This window comes from Malaclemys terrapin, chromosome 3 (assembly GCF_027887155.1).
Source record: "Malaclemys terrapin pileata isolate rMalTer1 chromosome 3, rMalTer1.hap1, whole genome shotgun sequence".
NCBI classification, from domain to species: domain Eukaryota; kingdom Metazoa; phylum Chordata; order Testudines; family Emydidae; genus Malaclemys; species Malaclemys terrapin.
The window spans coordinates 185,862,871-185,884,169 of record NC_071507.1 but is presented as its reverse complement, the minus strand read 5'-3'; the positions used below and the strand labels follow the sequence as shown (position 1 = coordinate 185,884,169).

Sequence of the window (21,299 nt, the reverse complement as noted above, 5' to 3'; positions counted from 1 at the left end):
AAAACATTTACGACAGTTTAATTTTAAAAATTGTCTAGTTTCAAAGTTAAAGCATAGATCTGACCTTCTTAATAGGAAGCATGAGCTTATTTGTTATGACAAATAATGTTTCTGCACTCAACCACTGTTACAATACGTGTTTGTGTGTGTGTGTGTGTGTGTGTGTGTCTAGCATAATTAGTAACAAAAACTCACATTTTATTCTGAAAGATGCTGATTGTTTTACAAACTGATTATTAAGAAGTAATAGTCTCTACACAATTATGCTGTCCACCAGCTTCCATTATAAGGCTTTATTTGTACCACTTTATAACTTTGTCTTGAAAAAGTGGTTTGGAAATTGTCAAATTTCCTCTGAGCACAAAGAAGAACATTTCTGTAAACTCTGAAATGCCTGCTAAGGCTGCCGCTCTACAAGAATAGCTGAATAACTAGAACTATTTAATAAGACATTAAACTAAATGGTTAAAATGGATATGCCTAATATACAGAAGAGAATGAATAGACGTTTCTAGAGCCGAACAGACATCTCAGGCTTCTTCTAAAGCATTTTTAAGAGAGCAAGGGGGCTCATTCTAGTAGCCACATAGTGCTTCCCAACCAGCACACCTACTGTTTAGCATGACATTGGAAAAAACTCCAGCAATCTCAACCTCAGCTGTGGCAGCTGCAGAACAGATGGAAACCGGTGTTTCTTGTCTCCTCCTCCTCCTCACCCTCCTCCATAGCTAATTAACCTGCGCACAAAGGAAAGGGGAGTCACAAGATCTTAAGTGAAAAAGCCCATGTCTCTACTAATGCCACCTTTCCGCAAAAGTGGTGAAAAGTAAACAGAGTACTATATCTTAGCATGTACAACTCTGACTTTTCATCACACAGACCACACTTCAAATCTAAAGAAGTTGGTTACACTAATTCAGTGGGTCTTGCCTCAAAGCCCTAATGTACCCTGGCCTAAATCAATGAATGATTTAATTCATGACACTTTTGGCAGTTGACAGTCTCATAATCTGGGGAGACTTAAATCAATGTAATAAAGTCCAACTTCTGTAAAATTACAGCAGCTATGTGTGTATGGGGCCAAATTTTTTTCTGAGGCCCAGTGGAGTTGCATAATGTATATATCAGCACAAAATTGGGCCCAGAACATTTTGGCCCATAGGGTAATTCATATTTCCCATGTAAGAAATTTCCAATATTTTGGGTCTGATGTGGAAAATCAATAGCCACTTCTGCTACTGTAAAAACATTTCTAGTATTTTTGCATAATATGTGTAGGCTACTTATTTAATTTACAAATGTGATGACTGATAGCCATTTGGACTGCAGTAACTTATACTACCAATGAATGGAGGTGGATTTCCACCCAGCTCTCTGTCTGCTTCTACTACTTATTTTTATTTATCGTTTGGAATAAAGTAGTGCCTAGGGTCCACCTGAGAAAGGGTCCCAATTGTGATAGATACTGTACAATTAAGCCCCTTCGTTTTCAGTTTAAACTGATTTTTACCAAAAAAATCCCGGGTTTTTAAAAAATATTTTTTGTTTTTCCGATTTTCACCCTATTTTTGTATCATTCAAGTATATAAAAAATAACGCATTTTATTAGGAAAATACAATACATTGCATGAGATATATGTATTACAATAATACATTACTTTGTGCGTATATGCAAAGCTGCCTGTTGAAGTAAGGCTATGTATTAGTCGAGAAGATACATCCAATAAACAAACAGGCACACATGCAAGTTTTGAAGTGCATGCACAACTGAACGTACTGATGAATCTCAGGCTCACCACGTACACATTTCAAGCTGTTAGTAGAAATTGTTTAAAGATTTGACACATTGATATGGGAAGAAAACAAAAATCTGTATCAGAATATGTTTCAGAACACAAGGAAGTATTCAAAAGTTTTAAAAAAACAAAAACATGAGAAAAGCATGAAGTTGAGTGTATGCACTGCAAATGGTGTGGCCCAATTATTAAATGTAAATATTTATAGGCTAATAGTTCTAAGTCTACAACAATAAACTGTTTATTCAAATGAAAAGTTTTACTTGGGGATTAGAGCTATATTGTTTTCTTAAATTCAGAAGTGGCATTGTGTTTTGAGTTCCTTTTTAGTTCTACAGCCAGCCACATTGAATTCCCTTTATCAAAGCATTAATCGACTGAATATTTCCCCCCCCCCGTCCTTCCATCCACCAAAATAAACCCCGATATTTACCCAGAAAAATTATTAGTAGTTTTTTGCACTGATTTTCACCTTTTTTTGTGGTAGTAGTCATAAACACTGATAAATTCCTGGGAAAAAATAAATTAAATAAAAACCAAAAATGAAGGGCCTATGTACAACATACAATAATACAGTCTCTGCCCTGAACAGTTTATAATCCAAATAGACAAGACAGACCGAGGGTAGAGAAAAGGCTATAACATGTGACCCAAGTGATGGTGTGCAAATGTTGTGTATGCTCAATGATTTTTTTTACAGATAGTTAAATAGTGTGATTTAACCTCATGGCATGCTGACACTTTGCTGGTGGACTTGGTCAGATGCTTACTTAAATAAAATTTTTAAAAAATGTGTTTTTAAAATAAATGTAAAATTAAAAAACCCCATCCGGATTAATATTTACAGATGGTGAAGAACCAAAATGTTTAGCAGGTGTTGACCCAGCCAATATTCCTACATATTGTATATTATTGTCCAATATAATGCCTTTAGACAATTACATCACCATACCATTTCAGAGGTGTATGTATCCATTGGAGGGTCATTAAATAGTGAAATTTCTCAATGTCAAACAATTGCAGAAACAGTTGTGCTAAATGTCTGTGCTGATCCTCTGAGAAAAGGGACAGTGAAATGGCCTGTTCTTTAGATACAAAAGTCAATGGGTTGCAATTTGGACTGCAGCGTAAAACATAGCACAGCTGGTTGAAGATGCATAAAATTGTTTCTTTCAAACAAAACAAAACTGTCCAGGCCAGTCTTGAGCGTCTTTACTTATCAATGTTCATTTTTGTATGTTTAGCACATTGGAAGCAGCTGCATGATGTTAACCATTCTCTGGTAATTTCCATTCTTAACTATTGCTGGATCCTTCTGATTTCTGGCCTCTTTCTTCCTCCATCCAAAATGCCACTGCTAACACCCACTTCCTTCCCTGCCTCTCTGTCTCCCCATACTCGGATCTCAGACCTGACTACCCTCTCCTTTTGCATTAAATTCAAGCTTTTTCACCTGGTTTCAAAGTGTGTTCAAAACTCTGCCTCTGCCTTGACCTTGCCGTACACCTCCTCTCCTATTTCCTACACTCCACCAGAACTTTTCTCTTGGTCACATCCTATTATCTCCTTTGGACCCGATTCATCAAATTATTTAAGCATATGCCAAATTTTAAACATGTGAGTAGTCTCTTCTACGTACTTTAGTTCCTTGCTGGTAACTTCTTTCATATCACTCTCCCATATGTTTGGAAACCCTCTTAAATTAAATTATTAGTTGCATTACCATAGAACCTAGAAGCCCTAGTCATGGACCTGGATCCCGACCTCATTGTGCTCGATGCCGTACAGAGAATGGAAAGATTTAGTGCTGCTTTTTCTTAAACAAAACTCCCGATCTCTTCAATGGGATTGCCGGGCTTTCAACACTTCCAGGAGATGCTCAGCAGCACTGGGCCACAAGGTGGGAAATAAAGAGAATTTCTGTAAGTCTGTATGTTTTGGAAGCTGTTTCCTACAAGAATGAAGGATACTTTTGGCTGTGCCTGCATTTCCTTGCATTTGCTTATAAATGAAAACTGGTCTGTGTTATAGAGATGGAATAGAGTAACTCTGAAGAGTGAAACAATGCTACAATAGGCCAGAAAAAGGCTCTGCTCCTGCTCCTTTTGAAGTCAAGGGGAGAAAAAGTATGTCCACCATATCTGCTAAAAACAAGTTACTCCTTTTGTTCTGTGAAGGTTAGGAAGCACTGAATTATTTTTGGATCCCACTTTCCCTGATTCTGCACTTCTAACTCTCACTGGGTAGCACTTAATGCAAACAGTCCCAGGGGCTTCAGTGGGACAGCTCTCACAAGTAAAGGTTGGCCCTTGTACCTTTAATTTCCATCTTGCTTTTTAAAGATGTTTCTTCATAAAATCTCCAAAGTTTTGAAAATGATTTTTACACAGCTACATTAGCTCTCCTACTTAAGTTCTTATTAAGTATAGTTCCCAGTGTGCTTCCCCAGCATACATACAACAGGTGCTTTTAGGAAATCAAGTTTGAGTTTTTAGGAAAGCTGTGCAAAACTTTTGTAATGAAACGCAAAACTTGCCTGGGTTTGGGCTTCATTACAAACCTGAACCTCATGTCAAGTTTGCTGAAAGGTTCATCACAGCTCACAATTCTGTTTGAACTAAGCTGGGCTGAGTTGTAAGTGAGTTAGTCTTTCAAGTGTAAGCCATGTACAATATAGTGGTTTGCCCCAAAACCAGATAAAACTTGGTGGTTTGGGCAAAGAGGGTGCAAGCCCTTGTAAAGAGAAACTGGAGGACAAATTGCTCAAACCCTTGGGAACTGATGCAGCCAAGTTTTTCATGTGTCTGTTTTTTAACCTCCACCCTCTGTAGCCATCATTCCTAGTTATTTTTCCTTAATTCAGTGTTCTCTAGTTCTATATTTGGCATTTGCCATGTTGAAAGCAAACAAATTCATAAAACACTTAATGGATAAAATAAGATACAATACAAATATAAGAGGAGGAATTGCAGTCCAACAGAGAGGGCTTTGGACTGGGAGCTAGGAGACTAAGGTTCTGTTCCTAGCTCTAGCATTGACTAATTGCCTGACCTTGAGCAAATACTAAACTTTTCAGTGCCTCAGTATTCCCCATCTGTGAAAACTTTTGTCCTCTTTGCAGAGCATTTTGAGATCTATGTGGGAAAGGTGCTCTATAAGTGCATTACTGTATGGTGCTATACAAGTGGAATCATATAAGGAAGAAAGATGCTATCTTATTGCTGCTGTTATTTATGTCTATTCTTGTTTCATACCTCTTAACCCTTCAAATTCCATTAAATCTAGTAGATTGTCATAGAGGTTATTCCAGGGAGGCAAACTTTTTTTAGCATCATTCCCATATAATTCATAGGAGGGAACAACTTGTACATTGTTGGAGCAGTTGCATTTTACTACTTCTACTTTCTTTCTATGAAAACTCAGTAAGGGGTTTAATTAGAGAGAGGCCTCAAGGTAAAAGTTTTTAAAGCATCTAAGCACCTTAAGCACTTAAATCCCATTTTTAAAAGTGACTTACATGCTTAGAGAGTCTAAATCTTATTGAAAGTCAATGGGAGTTGGGTTCCTAAATCACTTGGGCACCCTACAAAATTTTACTCCAAGTCAAAGTTTGAGGTGTTTGGGTCTATCTGAAGTTTATAAACTTTGAGGTATTGTGATCCTGAGTTTTGGTTCAGGCCAATCATTAGTTTTAATAAAGTAACTACTGTGTCTATGCTAGTGGCTAGAGGATTAGAGTATCAGTGCAGTTTCAGATTCTTGTCTCCCTAGTAACTAATGCATTTAGGGAAAAAGGAACTATTTTTCATTTCCTTCTGAAAAGATTATTTAAGAGATGGAGAAAGACAACATCCAAATACTCGTAAGTCTGTCAGCATTGAGTTTTTGGATGAACACAAATCTACAGTATTGTCTACATATCCAAAATGCTGTGCATTTTGGGATTACCCTTTTCAGCTTTAAATAATTTAGATGACAAATTCCATGGTCAAGCTTCATTATGTGTATCTTGAAAAATGGGAAATATGGATTTAGAAATGTAAGGAGGCTAGTGGCTTGGGAGCAGCCCTAAGATATAAGGATATGTTAGACAGCTCTGCCCCTGGGTAATAGATATCAGGGGCACCGCAGAGCTGGGTGTATGGCTTGGGAAAGAAGAATGGATTAGGGATGCAGCCCAGATTTGAAATCCTTCAGAGCTTTACTCCTGGTTCTGCCGCTGACCTGTCTTATGGCCATAGTCAAGTCATGGAGGCCCAGATCCTCAAAGGTGTTTAGGTGCCTAGTTCCTATTTGAAGTCAATGGGAGTTAAGTACCTAAATAGCTTGGAGGATCTGGCCAGAGAGTCCAGTCATGCTCCAGCTCAACAAACTCAAGAAGAGATTAGGCTGTATTGGGTTGGAAATGTGGATGCTGAACTCTCCATGGGAGGGCAAATGCCTTACAAGTATTTTTATTCTTGCTCAGATCCTTATAGGCTTGAATGGTATGTAGCTAGGGAACGCTCTTGGGTCTGAAGACTGTTGTGGACAAGAGGGACTGGTAGGATGTTTGTGGCTGGGATTAGTGGGCCGTCACTGAGACAGGCATGTCACATACCAGAAAATTGTCTGCAACCCTTTGCTACATTCTGTATCAGCAATCTCCATAGGATTGGGCTCCTTCACATATGGTGGTCTGCAACAGTTAAGTAAAACCGACTGTCAGAGGCTCCTATTAGTAATTTGTTTGGAGAGTACCTGCATTACTTCATAAATGAAAAATATTATCCCTATTCTAGCAGCCACCAGATGAGAAAACTGCATAGATGGCTGAGTGTAATCCATTCATTGATTTATGGACCCTGAGTCCCCCAAAGAGAGTCACAAATCCACATGATGTCCCCGAGTGCTGGATTTTGCATTTGGATTTCTGTGTTTGCTGAAAGATGGGCAAAATGACATTCAGCCAGACAGCTCCCTGTTGACCGCACATCGAAGGAGGTTGTGTGTATGGAATAACTTACACTCAAGAAATGTGTTCTTACGATGGCTGTTTAAGAGGCTAGGATATGAATAAGTGGAGTTGAGAGCTAAAACCTCCTGCTTTTGCTTCCAAACCACTCTGCCTTGAGGGGATTATCCAGTAAAGAGGCTAAAGACTTCTCCGGCATATTTTGGTGTATGCTATGATTCTGGAGAACTGTAGTTAGTGTGTAGGCTGCTTCTAGCTTCCGGAACACACAGATCATTCCATTCTTTGATGATGAGCAGGTATCTCAGATCAGGATCAGGTCAACTTACAAAACAACTTAATAGCATTTTAGCTGACAATTTGCACATAAAACAATGGAGAAAATGAAGTTGTATTGTGTTAACTGAATCTCATTTAGGTTTTTTGGGGGGGTGGAGTGTGAAATGATTTAACAGAAAACTTCTTAAATTTCCATTTGAATAAATGGATATCAAAACCCTTGTTAATGTCAGTGGTAGGATAATAATGGGAATGGGGCCTAAACCATAATGGTTCTGCTGGATATGGCTGCAATTAAAATAGATATTATTTTCAAATGTCAAGCAAATAACTGATCAACTGGATAAATCAGACTAAAAGAGAAGCCACATTTAATTTGTTACCACCCTGTATTGCTGAATCACATTATTCTGCTTTTGCATGCTGTAGGGATGAAATCTATTGCATGCCAATTTTAAAATTGTGTGTTACATTTTGGATGATTATTTCTTACTTTATTTTGCATCGCTATCAATGAAACATTGCTACACAGTTCTCTCCATTGCTTTGAATCAGTGCAAGACATATTCTGTATCCAGCCAGCAACTAGCAAAATTCTTTCCTCTTCCCTACCCCCCCTTCCCTAATCCTTTGTGAAAAGAAATGAACAGTATTATTAGGCTATTGTATTCTGATCATCTAGGTAAAATCCACCCATTCTTTGCACAGATTCATTTTGACCACGGCAGATGAGAATATAAATAGGGTTGAGAGTAGATAGGGGTGTCTGGATATTAATGTAGGCACCACAGCCATTGCTCCTAGCCCCAGCCCATAATGTCTCTTTGCAGCTCTGGCATCCAAGGAGCTATAAATCAGCATCTTTGTGGGGTTTGTGAGAGCCACAATCAGGAGGGGAATAGTTCCCTCTTATGTTTCTCCACAGCAATGGATTTTAGGATATGTACAGGTTAAGTCAGACTCTGGGCCCATAGTTTACTATATGAATCATTAACAGTATGTTCCCATCAGAAACAATGTAGTAGCCTTGAAATCTTTCATTTAAATTATTTAACTATATTGACTTGTATGTAGGCCAGGAGTAAATAAATACCCTATATACAAGTAAATACATTTACTGAAAAAAATCGATCTGAAATACAATTTGGTTCATTTAATACACCTTGAATGCATTTAATACTTTCATATGGCCTAAATATTTCCACATTGATTTTTTTCCTTATTTTTAATCTACTTTACGGTGAACATATGACAATGGATCATTGATTTATTGCGAGTGTAGCAATAGGTTTATAACTGCATGAATCATGCAGATTGCTCAATTCACCACATGCCTTAATAAAAGTTTCACTTTAATAAAACAGAGCTAAGGCAAATATGCCCAGAGTCTGGTCTGACATTCCTTGTACATTACCCTGCCTCAGGAAATTATTACTATATATTTTACAGCAGCTACAGTAGGTTGGGGATCAGGATTAGAACATACTAACTACCGTGACATTTAGCAGAACTCCTGTGCATACAGTTAACCCTCACAGGGATGGAATGGAGCAAATACATGCTAGGATGCACATTCGGTAAGCTTCCTTCATCTCACCTATGTAAATGTGAATGTAGCAAATTTATATTTAAGTGTAATAATTATTTATGTTTTAAAAACTCTTTGTAATTATAGTGACTTATGTATAACCTTTCAGACAGGGATCTCAAAGCACATTACAAAAATTAAATCTCACAGAATCGCTGAGAGATGGGTAAATAATATTTTGAGAGATGGCAGATTCACATATCTTCCAGAGTCAAAGAAGGGATGGGGGTATGAATTCCCTGATTCAGACTTGCAATTTCAATTCTGAATTGGATCTAAAAGTGGAAGTGCTGATTTTCAGGCTCCTAGATAATGAGACTCCAATCTTATGGGAACAGCAGCTCTCCTAGCATTTTCAGCATTCTAGGTAGAACTGGTCTCACTAGATTTCAGCCCCAAATGGAGAAATTGTCATGACGAAAGGTTGTGAGATTTCAGCATTCACTGAGCCCTCATTCAGCATTGAATTTGAACCCTGGCTAAACTTAATCTGGCAATTTTCAAAACTCTGTACAAATATGAATTAATCTGCTCTGATCAGCTTTCATCAAGACCTTCTTTTTTCCTCCTCCTTCTCTCTCAATGTATCACAATTGTAGACCTGCTTTATAATAGTGTTCATCATTGGCCCAAGTCCTAACTTCAATATCATCCTGTACATACATATAACAAAAAATCAGTGCTTGGGATAAATTAAGAGTTATTCACTGTAATAGATGACACTGATATATGAGTCTTTATATAAGATGTAGAGATTGTGCCCATTTACATTTTTGAGTTTTTTTCTCCAAATTTCAGTTAGGACCATTAATTAACATTTGCTTTTCTAAGTCTTTGCACTGAATTGATGCATGCATTGTACAGTCTTTATGAAGTAAATAAAATAGGACCACCGCAGTGAAGTATACCTTGCACTACATCCCTCATAACTGTGAGACTTTTGCCTATATCTCTATCTGCACAGTGTACTATACAGGTGAGATATTCAAAAAGCACTCAGTATTGCCCTAACTGTTCCCACTGAAGTCGCCTGGGGACTATAATATAATACACTTTCTCCCACCCATTGTCTGTCTAGGCCATTTGACGTAGAGGATAGACCACTAGCTGGAGACTTGGGTTCTACTTGTGGCTCAGTCAGTGGGCTGCTGGGTGACCTTTGGCAGGTCACATCCTTGCTCTGAGCCTTGGTTTCCCATCTGTAAAATAGGGATAATGATATTGGCCTCCTTTGTAAAGTGCTCTGAGAACTATGGATGAAAAGTGCTACATATGAGCAAGATGTTGTAATTATATATTTAGTCTTTAAGCTATTTGGGGAGGTGATTATCTTTTATTATGTGAACGTACAGCTCCTAGCACTGTAGAGCCCAATTCTGGTTGGGGTTTCTGTAATAAATAGAATCATAATTGTTTTCTTTGGGTTCAATCTTAGTAATGGCCGAAAGTTCAGGGGAATTCCAGTTTTATTCCAAACTAGTTTGTCTATATTTAATTCTTAAATATATTTCTTTTTTTCTTGGCTTTTGACTGCTTGAGTGCCATGTAATGCTACAATTCTACTTGTCAGCAATAGCCTATTCCTTAACTGTCTTGAAATCTGACTTGTGTGTGTGTAAGTCTAACATGTAAAAATAAATATGTTGGCTGGCAGAGGAACATTTTGGACATTAATTTTATTCAGTTCGTTTTCTCTTTTTAAAAATCATGTGCAATCCATGAAATATATCAACTAGAAAACAGGATAATTGTATATGAAGATATAATTTATGAAAATGAGTGGCATTGTATAATGTAATTCAATGTGGAGAGACCTACATAGAGCTCATTTTGTTTATTTTTGGTTAGTAGCAGAGATGAACTTTATAAAGCAGAGAGATTCAAGAAGTTGAGCCTAATTGATCACAATAGTTCCTTCTGGCCTTGGTATCAATGACTGAGTCTGCTTAGTTAGTTGCCTAGGTGTATGGATGCATTCTCCAAAGTCCCATCTTATTGGCAGATGCTCTAAGCCAATGATCCTTACATCGTTTTTGGATGTTCTGATTGTACAAAGGTGATAATTCTGAGAGTGATTCTGTGAGAATGCAGAATGCTGTACTCTCTCTAACACTTTCTAAAATGAGTATGAATTAATTAGTATAGACTCTGTTGGAAAAGTGCTATAGAAATGAATAGAGAATGAAATTCTCTCCACTGGGTTTTTGAACCATTCTTTAATAATTTAATAGAATTGTATAAAAAGGTTATTTTCTAACAGAGTTCAGGAACATTCTCTAGAAAAGATCTCATTCTCTAGAAATTACCCTGGAAAACTTATAACATTAATAGAGAAAAATATTTCATCCCTATTGAATTCTATAGGATTTTTCATATAAGAATAATAAAAATACAATTTATTCAGCAAAGACCAAATCCTGCTTCTATTGAAGTCAACAACAAATCTCCCACTGACTTCAGTAGAAGCAGAACTTGGTCCCAAATGAAGAAGAAAATGTACCGAAGATAAAAAGTAGTAATCTAATTCTTATTTAACCAAACTTTGAGAAGTACTGTGTTCACACTACACACAATTTACAGGAATGAGACTCTGGCCTGACAGAGTAGTTACCTCTCTGGAATGGAACAAAGTAAATATTTTTTCTATGATCTATAGTTCTTAAGAGGGAATGGACTTTCCTGAAATAAAAGACTTGGCCCTTCAAATAATATCTTTTATCTGAGATCTTAAAGGATTTTAAAAACATAAATTAAGGATTGCAACACCTGAGAGAGATGGGGAAATTGAGGCACAAAGATGTTAGGTTGTTTTTCTGAGGTCTTTTAGGAAGTTTGTGACAGAACTCTTTTAGTCCTGAGTTCCAACCACTGGACTATGCTTCCCTTTCTATAGCATCCTTTCCTACATAGTTATGGGCAGGAGAACTGGTTAATCCAAACTTGAGCCAAACTTGTTTCAGGTGTGAAGAAGTTCCATTAATTGTATCCCTCCCACGCCAACCCCCGTTCATATCTGTCTGCCTCGGGTATTGATGTGCTTCCATTACTTAGGGTATGAGCTCCTGACAACCACACATCTGTGTGAGGCAGGGAAGCGCTAGTATCGCTATTTTACAGACCGGGAACTGAGGCACCGGGAGATTAAGCAATGTATCTAAGATCATGCAGGATGCCTGTGGTAGAGAGGATGTTGAGCTTGGGACTTCCAGGTAATCAACTAGAACCCTAACCACAGGTCTATATTTCCTCTTCTACCTGTCCGGGATTGGGAGCTAAAATACTGAAGCACCACAAGGGAGGATTTTGAGGTATAGACATATCAGATATGTCATAAGCCAAGAAATATCAGAAACTTGCAATTGACCGTGTTTTTGCTAAATATCTAACATAATTCTAATCAGTATTGGTTCAGGCTCTTCTCCACACGTTGCCTTGTGCTCCATGGCTGCTGCTGTAGGCACCTTTACTTGCTATGAGTTTACACAAGTGTGGTAAAGACACAGGATGGATGTCGCAGCACCACATTATATTGGGTGATGTATAGAAAACATATAGAGAGAGTGAGCTTAGCCTTACACATAGCTATCTAAAATGTAGCGAAATAAGTGTTCCTTTGTGAACAAGAGCCCGATGCCCAGCATTTGCACCACACTGCTTAATCTGGCCTACAGCCTATATAAAGATACATAGATTATAAAGAAAACACTTATTTCGGAATGTGATGTGAAAACTTGTAAAACATAGCCTTTGTCCACATAACATGTATTCATTCCGGAATGTTAAACAAACACAGTAACATTTCAAATGGTCTCTTTCTCTTCTGGCATTTTGGGGTCCAAATTTAAAACTGATATGTTACTAAGTAGGGCCAATAAAGTAAAGTGGGTAAACAAGATGATTTTTTTTAAAGGAGAGTCAGGGGATCTAAGTGTAGCTTTTCTTAGCAGAGGTTTGGGATTGAGACGAAGTGAGACCCGATCCTACAATGAGCTCCATATAATGGGATTCCTCAGTCAGTCTTCATGGTATTCATTGTAGCATCAGAGCTGTAAAAAAATACAATCATGTTAGATCTTTCCTTTGCCACAAACTGTGATGGGTTTAGACAAAATGTAACCGGTAGAGCTAGCCAGAAAACTGGATTTTCCCATTAATAGTTTTCACAGAAAAAAATCTTTGCAATTTTCCCATTGAGAAATGCTGGTTTTCCTGAGAGAAATTCCAAAATTTGTGAGTAGTTTTTTCCTAATTTCCCACACTTTTTGCTTCCCAAACGTTTCCAGCTTGGGAACATCAACAATAATGTGAGCAAGTGGGCAGTTGTCAAAAGTGTGGCAAAAGCTGGAAAATAGAAAGAAAATTAAGAAAAGAAACCCACAAGTTCTTTCTTTCTTTTTTTAAGTGAAAATTTCCTCAAATTTTCTTATTAATTTTTTTTTCATTTAGGAAAATGTCAGAAAATGAGCAATTGTAACAAACAAATTATCCGAAAATTTTCAATCAGCTGCAATAATCATTTTTTATTATGTCTTCTTTTAAAGGGCTCCTCCTTCCTGGCTCTTTGTTCCATTTGCAGCCACTTGCACAACTTTCCAACCTATCTCCCCTCGCATCCCCCCCATCCCCTTTTTTTCCTGCATTATATCTACAGGCTACAGTTCCCCCACAATATCTAATGTTAATCATAAACACTGTGATGTGACTCACATTGGGGTTTTTTCTGTTTAATTTTCACTCTTAAATGTAAGGCTTCCCCCCTCCATTTTCCACACTCAGGTCACTTAAACACATGAAATGATACTATATGCTATCTATTATATTATCAGCTGCTATATGTACAGTATATGATTAAATGTCTGAACCTCAGCAGTACTGGAAATACATTTTATGAAATATGTTTGAATTCAGGGGGCTTTGGTTTAAATGTTAGCCATCTCAGGGACCTCACTGAGGATCTCTGTGAAAAAGACAATGTGAAGGGGTCACTCCCAAATGTAGCATTTCTGTTTCTTGCTTTTTGTGTCCCCCTCACTTCCTGTATACTCCATCTATCTCAGGGAAGTGCAGCGTAAGACTGGGATATGTCACCAATGGGAAAAAAAAGTTGGCTAGAATCAGTCAAATACCCACCATGATTACAATATCAGATGGTTCTTTTTTATAAGATATTTACTGAGGAACTATGTGCAAAACCCAATAAAAAAATCTAGCTTCTGTTGATCCATACAATCTTTGATGTAATTTTAATGCACAGCACAGAACTGGCACCTCGAGGCTGTGAAAATAATGCACTAGTATGTCATGTAGGGAAGGGAGCAGTGAAAGATAGAAAGTGCCTGGATTTGGCCAGGATGTCAAGAAAGGGAATGGAAGTTAGGAAACATAGATTGGCAAAGATGTCGAAGGAAGACTGAACAGGCAGGACTCAGAGGAATCTGGAAGAGTCTTATGGACAATACATGAGGTGAAAGGCTGTGTTTGAATGCATCCCTATTTCTAGGCTCTTCCTCTCCTGTTTCAGCCTTTCATTTACTAGTCATTTATTACTCTGTTGGTTTCCCTCTCTCCAGCGACTCTTTCCCTAGTAAATGAGATTCCAAGACTTAAGTCAGCCAGGTGTCCAGGTGCTTCCCTTCTCTCACCTTTGAACAACATTCACATGAAATCCAGAAAGCAGATAGGATACCTCATCATTTTCCTACAGGCCAGGTTGGTGTTTTCTTTTGCATTCGCTCTTGTGGCACCCATCTATGCTTGTGGAGGTTAACGCTGATGGTTTTCACTTACTGCTGGTGCAGCTTTGAAAAGCTGTGACTACACTAGCTGTTTTTCTGGTGTACAGTTTATTTCCTTTACCCCTGGCTTTTAGCAAACCTTCCATTTTTCTTCCACCACAGCCATCTCCCTGCTGACTCCTCTGGCTATTTGTGGGATCTAATCTCCCTCCCAAATTTCCTTCTCCCACTCCTCACATGCCCCACTCACAACTTGACAACAGCATTACTTTCCCCTCCCCGGCAGTATTTATGACTTAACCTCCAACTCTTATTTTCCCACCTGACTTGGCATCTGATTCTGATTCCATAAATAGGTATGATTATGAAACGTCTTGGACTGGTACTCGGCTGGCACAGGTGTCAAAACATTCTGTTCCTTCACAAGAAACATATCAGTTATTTAGATCTTTCAGAATGGAACAGCAGGCCCAAGCCGTCCATATGCTTTTACTTTCTTTGTTTTAGTCTGTGTGTGTGTGGCTTTTTCAACTGTGACGGGGACCAACCCTTTGCAATTCAGGATTGGCGGAAGAATTTCTCAGAGGAACATTTACCACTGTTTGTTTGTCAGAATGCATCCTTCGGCCACAGAAAAAAGTGGGACAGCAAAGTGGTTAAAGATGTAGCATAGCAAAAGTGACTGCAAAAAATGCCTTCATAAGTGCATGTTTGTATTTCTCTTTAAAAATAAAAAAAGCTTTCAGAATGGAATATGTAGTAAAAAGATAAAGACTCCTCCTTAGTAGTCTGATTATTACTGAATTATTATAATCCAAAACGGCTGAGACATTTCAAAAACATAACACTGAGAATTTACACCAGGGGGCAGAGGGGCAGACAGGATGAACAAATAGGCTTTTTCCAGCTCAAATGTCTGTTTTAATGTTCTTTGGAGTTGGATCAACTGTAAATCATTGCAATTCATTGAACTTTGGCTACAACTGATTGCAGGGCTGTTCTGAGACTCTTCGTTAGTTTTTGTAGCCAAACTAACGGATGCCTTTGGACTGATCATGAACCTTCAACCAATTGTGGAAACACTGGCCTTAAAAGTATTGAGAACATATGATCTGCCATGCTGGATTAGACCAGTGATCCAACTAGTTTGGTATTCTGTTTCCTACACAGGCCAGTGTCAGATGGTTTAGATGAAGGTTCAAGAAACCATGCAATGGACAATTATGGAATAACCTGCTCATAAAGCCAGCTTTGTCCTGATGTCTGTCAGTTAGTGGCAGCTTTGTGCCTTGATGGATGAGGATTTATTTTACTTAAATTAAATGTAAGTGTAGATGTTCTCATTCTCTATATACATTTATATAACCATTAGACTTCTACCAAGATCTTGGTCTCAGTGATATTTCAGGGCAATAAATCCCACAGGTAATTTATGCACTGTATTAAATTAAAAAAAACCCTTTCATATTTTTAATGTATTCCCTTTATATTTCATGAAAAATTCCTTTAGTCTTGCCTTACAAGAGGGTCAGCAGGTGTGCTGACTTGCCTTTTCTATAGCATTTGTTATTTCAGAGGTTCTCAACCTGTAATCAGAGACAGGTGTGATGCTGGTAAACTAAGTGCCAGCTCTGGCCAAGGCCATAGGCATTAGCTAAGAACTGACAAACTCATAGCTGGAAACCAAACCAGCTCATCTGTATGTTAGTTTTGTTCAAAATAGGTATTAGTCATAAGAATGTATTTAGAGTTTAGACTCTATGAAATGCTTGTAAGTTGCTGCCTGCATTAATTGCACTTGTATTCCAGGCTATAAGGAAATATGTAAGTTTTTTGTTTATAACTTTGAAAAAGTTTGCTCTGAGCTTGTGAACCCAGGCATAGGAATCGCCCCTACCCCCACCCATACAGGAAGACTATTAAAAATTAAGTGGGCCATTATAAAACAGAAGCTTTATTAATTGTCCCATCCACCTGTGGAGAAAAGCATGCAGAAGGCCTCGACCCATCAGTTTGAATGCTGGAAGAGGGAAATAGAAATAGTTGACATGAATATTTTTCATCTCTTTACTGTTTGAACTCTCATGGGGCCAGAGACGTTAAATTAAGGCAGAGCTCTCCAGGGATTACTTCTGGGTCCGCTCCGAAAAATACTTTTAATTGCCAGACCGCTTCAACTCTCTTGCTCTGAGGATTTAGATTGCAAGTCATTTGTGTGTATATGTTTGCTTGCTTTAACCTGTGAAGGACTCTATTTCTTTTTCCTAGTTAATAGAACATAGGTAATTTATTACAGGGTTGGCTATAGGCAGTATCTGTGGTGTAAGATCTAGGGTATCAATTGATCTGGGGTAAGTGACTGGTCTCTTGGGACGGGAAGCAATGTGAGTAGTTTGATTTTTTTGGTGTAAGTCAGTGGTTCTCAACCAGGGGTCTGGGGCCCCCTGAGGGGCCACCAACAGGTTTCAGGGGGTCCATCAAGCAGGGCCAGCGTTACATTCGCTGGGGCCCAGGGCAGAAAGCTGAAGTCCCACCACACAGTGTTGAAGCCCAGGGCCCTGAGCCCCACCACCTAGGGCTGAAGCTGAAGCCTGAGCAATGTAGCTTTGCATGGGCCCATGGGGCCCCAGGCAATTGCCCTGCTTGCTACCCCCTAACACTGGCCCTGGCTTTTATATGCAGAAAACCAGTTATTGTGGCACAGGTGAGCGTGGAGTTTTTAATAGCATGTTGGGCAGGGGGGCTCAGAAAGCAAAAGGTTGAGAATCCATGATGTAAGTAACCATTGATCACTAAGTCCAGCTTGCTGGGGTGCCAACATAGACAGGAGTTACAATGTGTCTTTGTTACTTGTTACTGGGTTGGTGAAATTTAATTATAGAACATACCACCAGTTTGGGGTGTCTGCTCTCTTTTTGACAGTCTGTACTGAGGTAGGCACAGACAGCATGACAGCAGGATACTGATCTAGATGGGCCACTCTATCCAGTATACCAATTCCTCTGTTCTTATGCCCAGGTCTGCTGTAGGCCCTCTGCTATAGTCTACTCTAGGAGATGTCTCAGTGTCAAGCACAATTCCAAAGTCACTAGGTTGTCTCAGTTTCTAATTTTCCCCCAAGTTCCTATGTAGACACATTGTCATTAGTGGGGTGGGGACAAAAGCACAGTAAATTCAAGTCACATGTAAAAGTCCCTGGGCTAATCATCTCCTCCATGCTCTTGAAGTCTCTCAAGGAGGTGGAGCTGGCTGGCAAGGTCTCTAGAGGGCCTGCTTGTGGGAAGACACACAGGTGAAAAAAAAATCAGTAGTTGGCTGAGATAAGCCTCCTTCTATGAGGGAGTAGATTCAAACTTCTGGCAGAAGGATCAATCTACCCTTCACCTTGTGTAATCAAAAAGGTGTAAGATACGACTTACGTGTGCAATAATGTGGCATTATTCTCTAATGGGTAAGCACTGTGGAACGGTCACATGCTCTCACTGCCATTAAGAATTTCAGTTTGGGAGAGCCATCCTGTGCACTGCTGTTCTATGCTTCCCAAGGGCTGTAAGGGAGGTGATGACACAAAACCCTCTACCCTTATCCCTCTAGTCACAAGTGCATCCTCTGCCCTTTCCAGAACACAGATACTGGCCCCTCCAGGAGCCCTGTGATTCAAAAAGAGCAAGGAGGAACTGGGGCCCTGGCTAGCTCTGCTGTGGTCATTAGATAAACTTCACCAACCGACAGGATATGGTTGTGGCAGTGGGGGAGGAACATAAGAACGGCCATACTGGGTCAGACCAAAGGTCCATCTAGCCCAGTATCCTGTCTTCCAACAGTGGCCAATGCCAGGTGCTCCAGAGGGAATGAACAGAACAGGTAATCATCAAATGACCCATTCCCTGCCGCCCATTCCCAGCTTCTGGCAAACAGAGGCTAGGGGCACCAACCCTGCCCATCCTGGCTAATAGCCATTGATGGACCTATCCTCCGTCAATTTATCTAGTTGTTTTTTGAATCCTGTTATAGTCTTGGCCTTCACAACATCCTCTGGTAAAGAGTTCCACAGGTTGACTGTGGGTTGTGTGAAGAAATGCTTCCTTTTGTTTGTTTTAAACCTGCTGATTATTAATTTCATTTGGTGACCCCTAGTTCTTGTATTATGAGAGAGTAAAAAACACTTCATTTGTGCACGGTGGAACTCATGCTTCTGAGGAAGAATTCTTCCTGGAACTCCCACTTGGATGGTGGAGATCTTCCCTGCCCTCAAAGTGGGGCTGGGCTTGAAAGACACAATTGAGCTCACTGTGTACCATAACTACAAGATTGCTTTTCCTTGTCTGCACTGCTGGAAGTGATGTAAAGAGCTGTTTTCCTCACGGCTGGTGAACTTAGAAGTAAGGATGATACAGTATGTGATGGGACAACAGTCAGAGGAGAGAGTCATCCAAATCCTGGGCTTTATCTTGAGAATTTCTCTCCGTTAGCCAGGGATCCCAATGCTACCACTAGGGTATTGTAGATAAAGAGGTTATGATGGAGAGGAATACATTTCTTCTTAATGTCAGTGTTCACTTTTTCCACTGGAGATTCCAAAATGGGTTTAATTAATGATTTATTAAATTTAAATTAGAGATGGGCCCAAAACAGTGGTGTATGGAGCCTCCCAATTATGTGGGTGCACTCCTCCCCTTCTGTTACCTTGTTCTCCTTGCTCTGCCGAGGGGGCATGGCAACAGCACCCCCAAGCACTGCACCCCTAATCCCAGTCTGGGGGTAGGGATGGAGAGTAAACCTGTCCCTACTCATCCCACAGCAGCAGCTCCTGGCCCATGAGGGGTGGCTCAGTTCCTCACTGCAGGGTGAGTGCAGGGTGAGCTTGCTCTCCAGCTGGGCTCACTCTCCAGTCCTCTCCCGGTCTCCAGAGGGTCTCCCTGTGATGTTGCACTCTATATGATTTTATGAAAATATGCTAATGTAACTGGAATATACTTCATGCAAAAGGTCTCTTGTAAGGTATCATTACAAAGCTTATAATCTACTGAGTGTGATCATCCTATTTGTATAAATGTACCACTCTTGTATCTGAAACTAGAAATATGAAATATAACTCTGAGGGCCTATTGTAATTATGCAAAGTGTGGGCCATTAATGGTGGTTTGGAATCTTGATGACTCCCATTAACCAGGACAATTGACTGCAGATGGCTCTGTTTTACCTGTAAGTCTTTCTGTATACCTGTGTGCTGGCAAGTGGGTAATGAAGTCTTACAATGACATGTGATCATGTCACCTGAACTGGAATCCATCTTTAACCTGGTGTCTTTCCATTGAGAAGCAGGGGGTGGGAACCCAGAGAGGGACAAAGGATTCCCGCCTTATGCAGAAGATATATAAATGAGTGGAACAGAACAAAGAGAGGAGCCATCATGAAGAATCCCATAGCTACCACCTGAGCTGGAATAAGGGCTGTACCAGGGGAAAGGATTGTGCCCAGACTAGGAAGGGATCCAGTCTGTGAAAGAAACGTATTGAAACATCTCTCAGGGTGAGATCTTGTCTGTATTCAGTTGTATTACTGTATTAGGCTTAGATTTGCGTGTTTTATTTTAGTTTGCTTGGTAATTCACTTTGTTCTGTCTGTTACTACTTGGAACCACTTAAATCCTACTTTCTGTATTTAATAAAATCACTTTTTACTTATTAATTAACTCAGAGTATGAATTAATACCTGGAGGGCAGTGTTATAGAGGGCGAACAATTTATGAGTTTATGTATAAAGCTTATACAGGGTATAACGGATTTATTTGGGTTTTAGACCCCATTGGGAGTTGGGCATCTGAGTGTTAAAGACAAGCATACTTCTGTAAGCTGCTTTCAGTTAAGTCTGCTGCTGTGGGGCAAGTAATTCAGACCCTGGGTCTGTGTTGGAGCAGACAGGCGTGTCTGGCTCAGCAAGACGGGGTGCTGGGATCCCGAGCTGGCAGGGAAAGCAGGGGCAGAAGTAGTCTTGGCACCTCAGGTGGCAGCTCCCAAGAGGGTTTCTGTGATCTAATCCGTCACACTCCCCTCCTCACCCAGGCTGTATTAGGGTTATGGGGCATGGGCTGAAGGTGCTGCTATAGATGATTGTTCCCTCCCTGGTTGCAATGCCCAGAGCAGGGAACGAGGCCCAGCCCTGTGGGCCAGGAGCTGCTGCTGTGCATTTTCTGTGAGGGCAAAAATTCAGATCCAGTTCCAGATTTCAAGTGCTCCAAAGTTTGTGGTGATGGGATCCAGAGTATGGGTTTGGGGCCACCTCTGATTGCAGTTTGCTAAAATACTGTCTGCTACGCTTGCTTTTCTCTTTAACTGACATCGAAACTAACCATGAAGCTCTGAAATTGCTGCATATGATTCTGCTCCTTCTTATACACCACCTTTCTTATACATAGGTTTCAGAGTAACAGCCGTGTTAGTCTGTATCCGCAAAAAGAAGAACAGGAGTACTTGTGGCACCTTAGAGACTAACAAATTTATTAGAGCATAAGCTTTCGTGGACTACAGCCCACTTCTTCGGATGCATATAGAATGGAACATATATTGAGGAGATATATATACACACATACAGAGAGCATAAACAGGTGGGAGTTGTCTTACCAACTCTGAGAGGCCAATTAATTAAGAGAAAAAACACTTTTGAAGTGATAATCAAGCTAGCCCAGTACAGACAGTACTGGGCTAGCTTGATTATCACTTCAAAAGTTTTTTTTCTCTTAATTAATTGGCCTCTCAGAGTTGGTAAGACAACTCCCACCTGTTTATGCTCTCTGTATGTGTGTATATATATCTCCTCAATATATGTTCCATTCTATATGCATCCGAAGAAGTGGGCTGTAGTCCACGAAAGCTTATGCTCTAATAAATTTGTTAGTCTCTAAGGTGCCACAAGTACTCCTGTTCTTCTTTCTTATACATAGACTT

At 39.7% G+C, this 21,299-nt stretch overlaps 1 long non-coding RNA gene across 1 annotated transcript in view; it reads left to right on the top strand.

Moving 5' to 3' along the window:
* Positions 1-8,437: 8,437 nt before the first annotated feature.
* The window catches only part of LOC128834565 (uncharacterized), a 29,887-nt gene continuing 17,025 nt past the window's right edge, over positions 8,438-21,299 (top strand). Inside the window, exon 1 of the long non-coding RNA XR_008444450.1 lies at positions 8,438-8,606. This is a non-coding gene — a long non-coding RNA (uncharacterized LOC128834565). The remainder of the gene's footprint in view (positions 8,607-21,299) is intronic.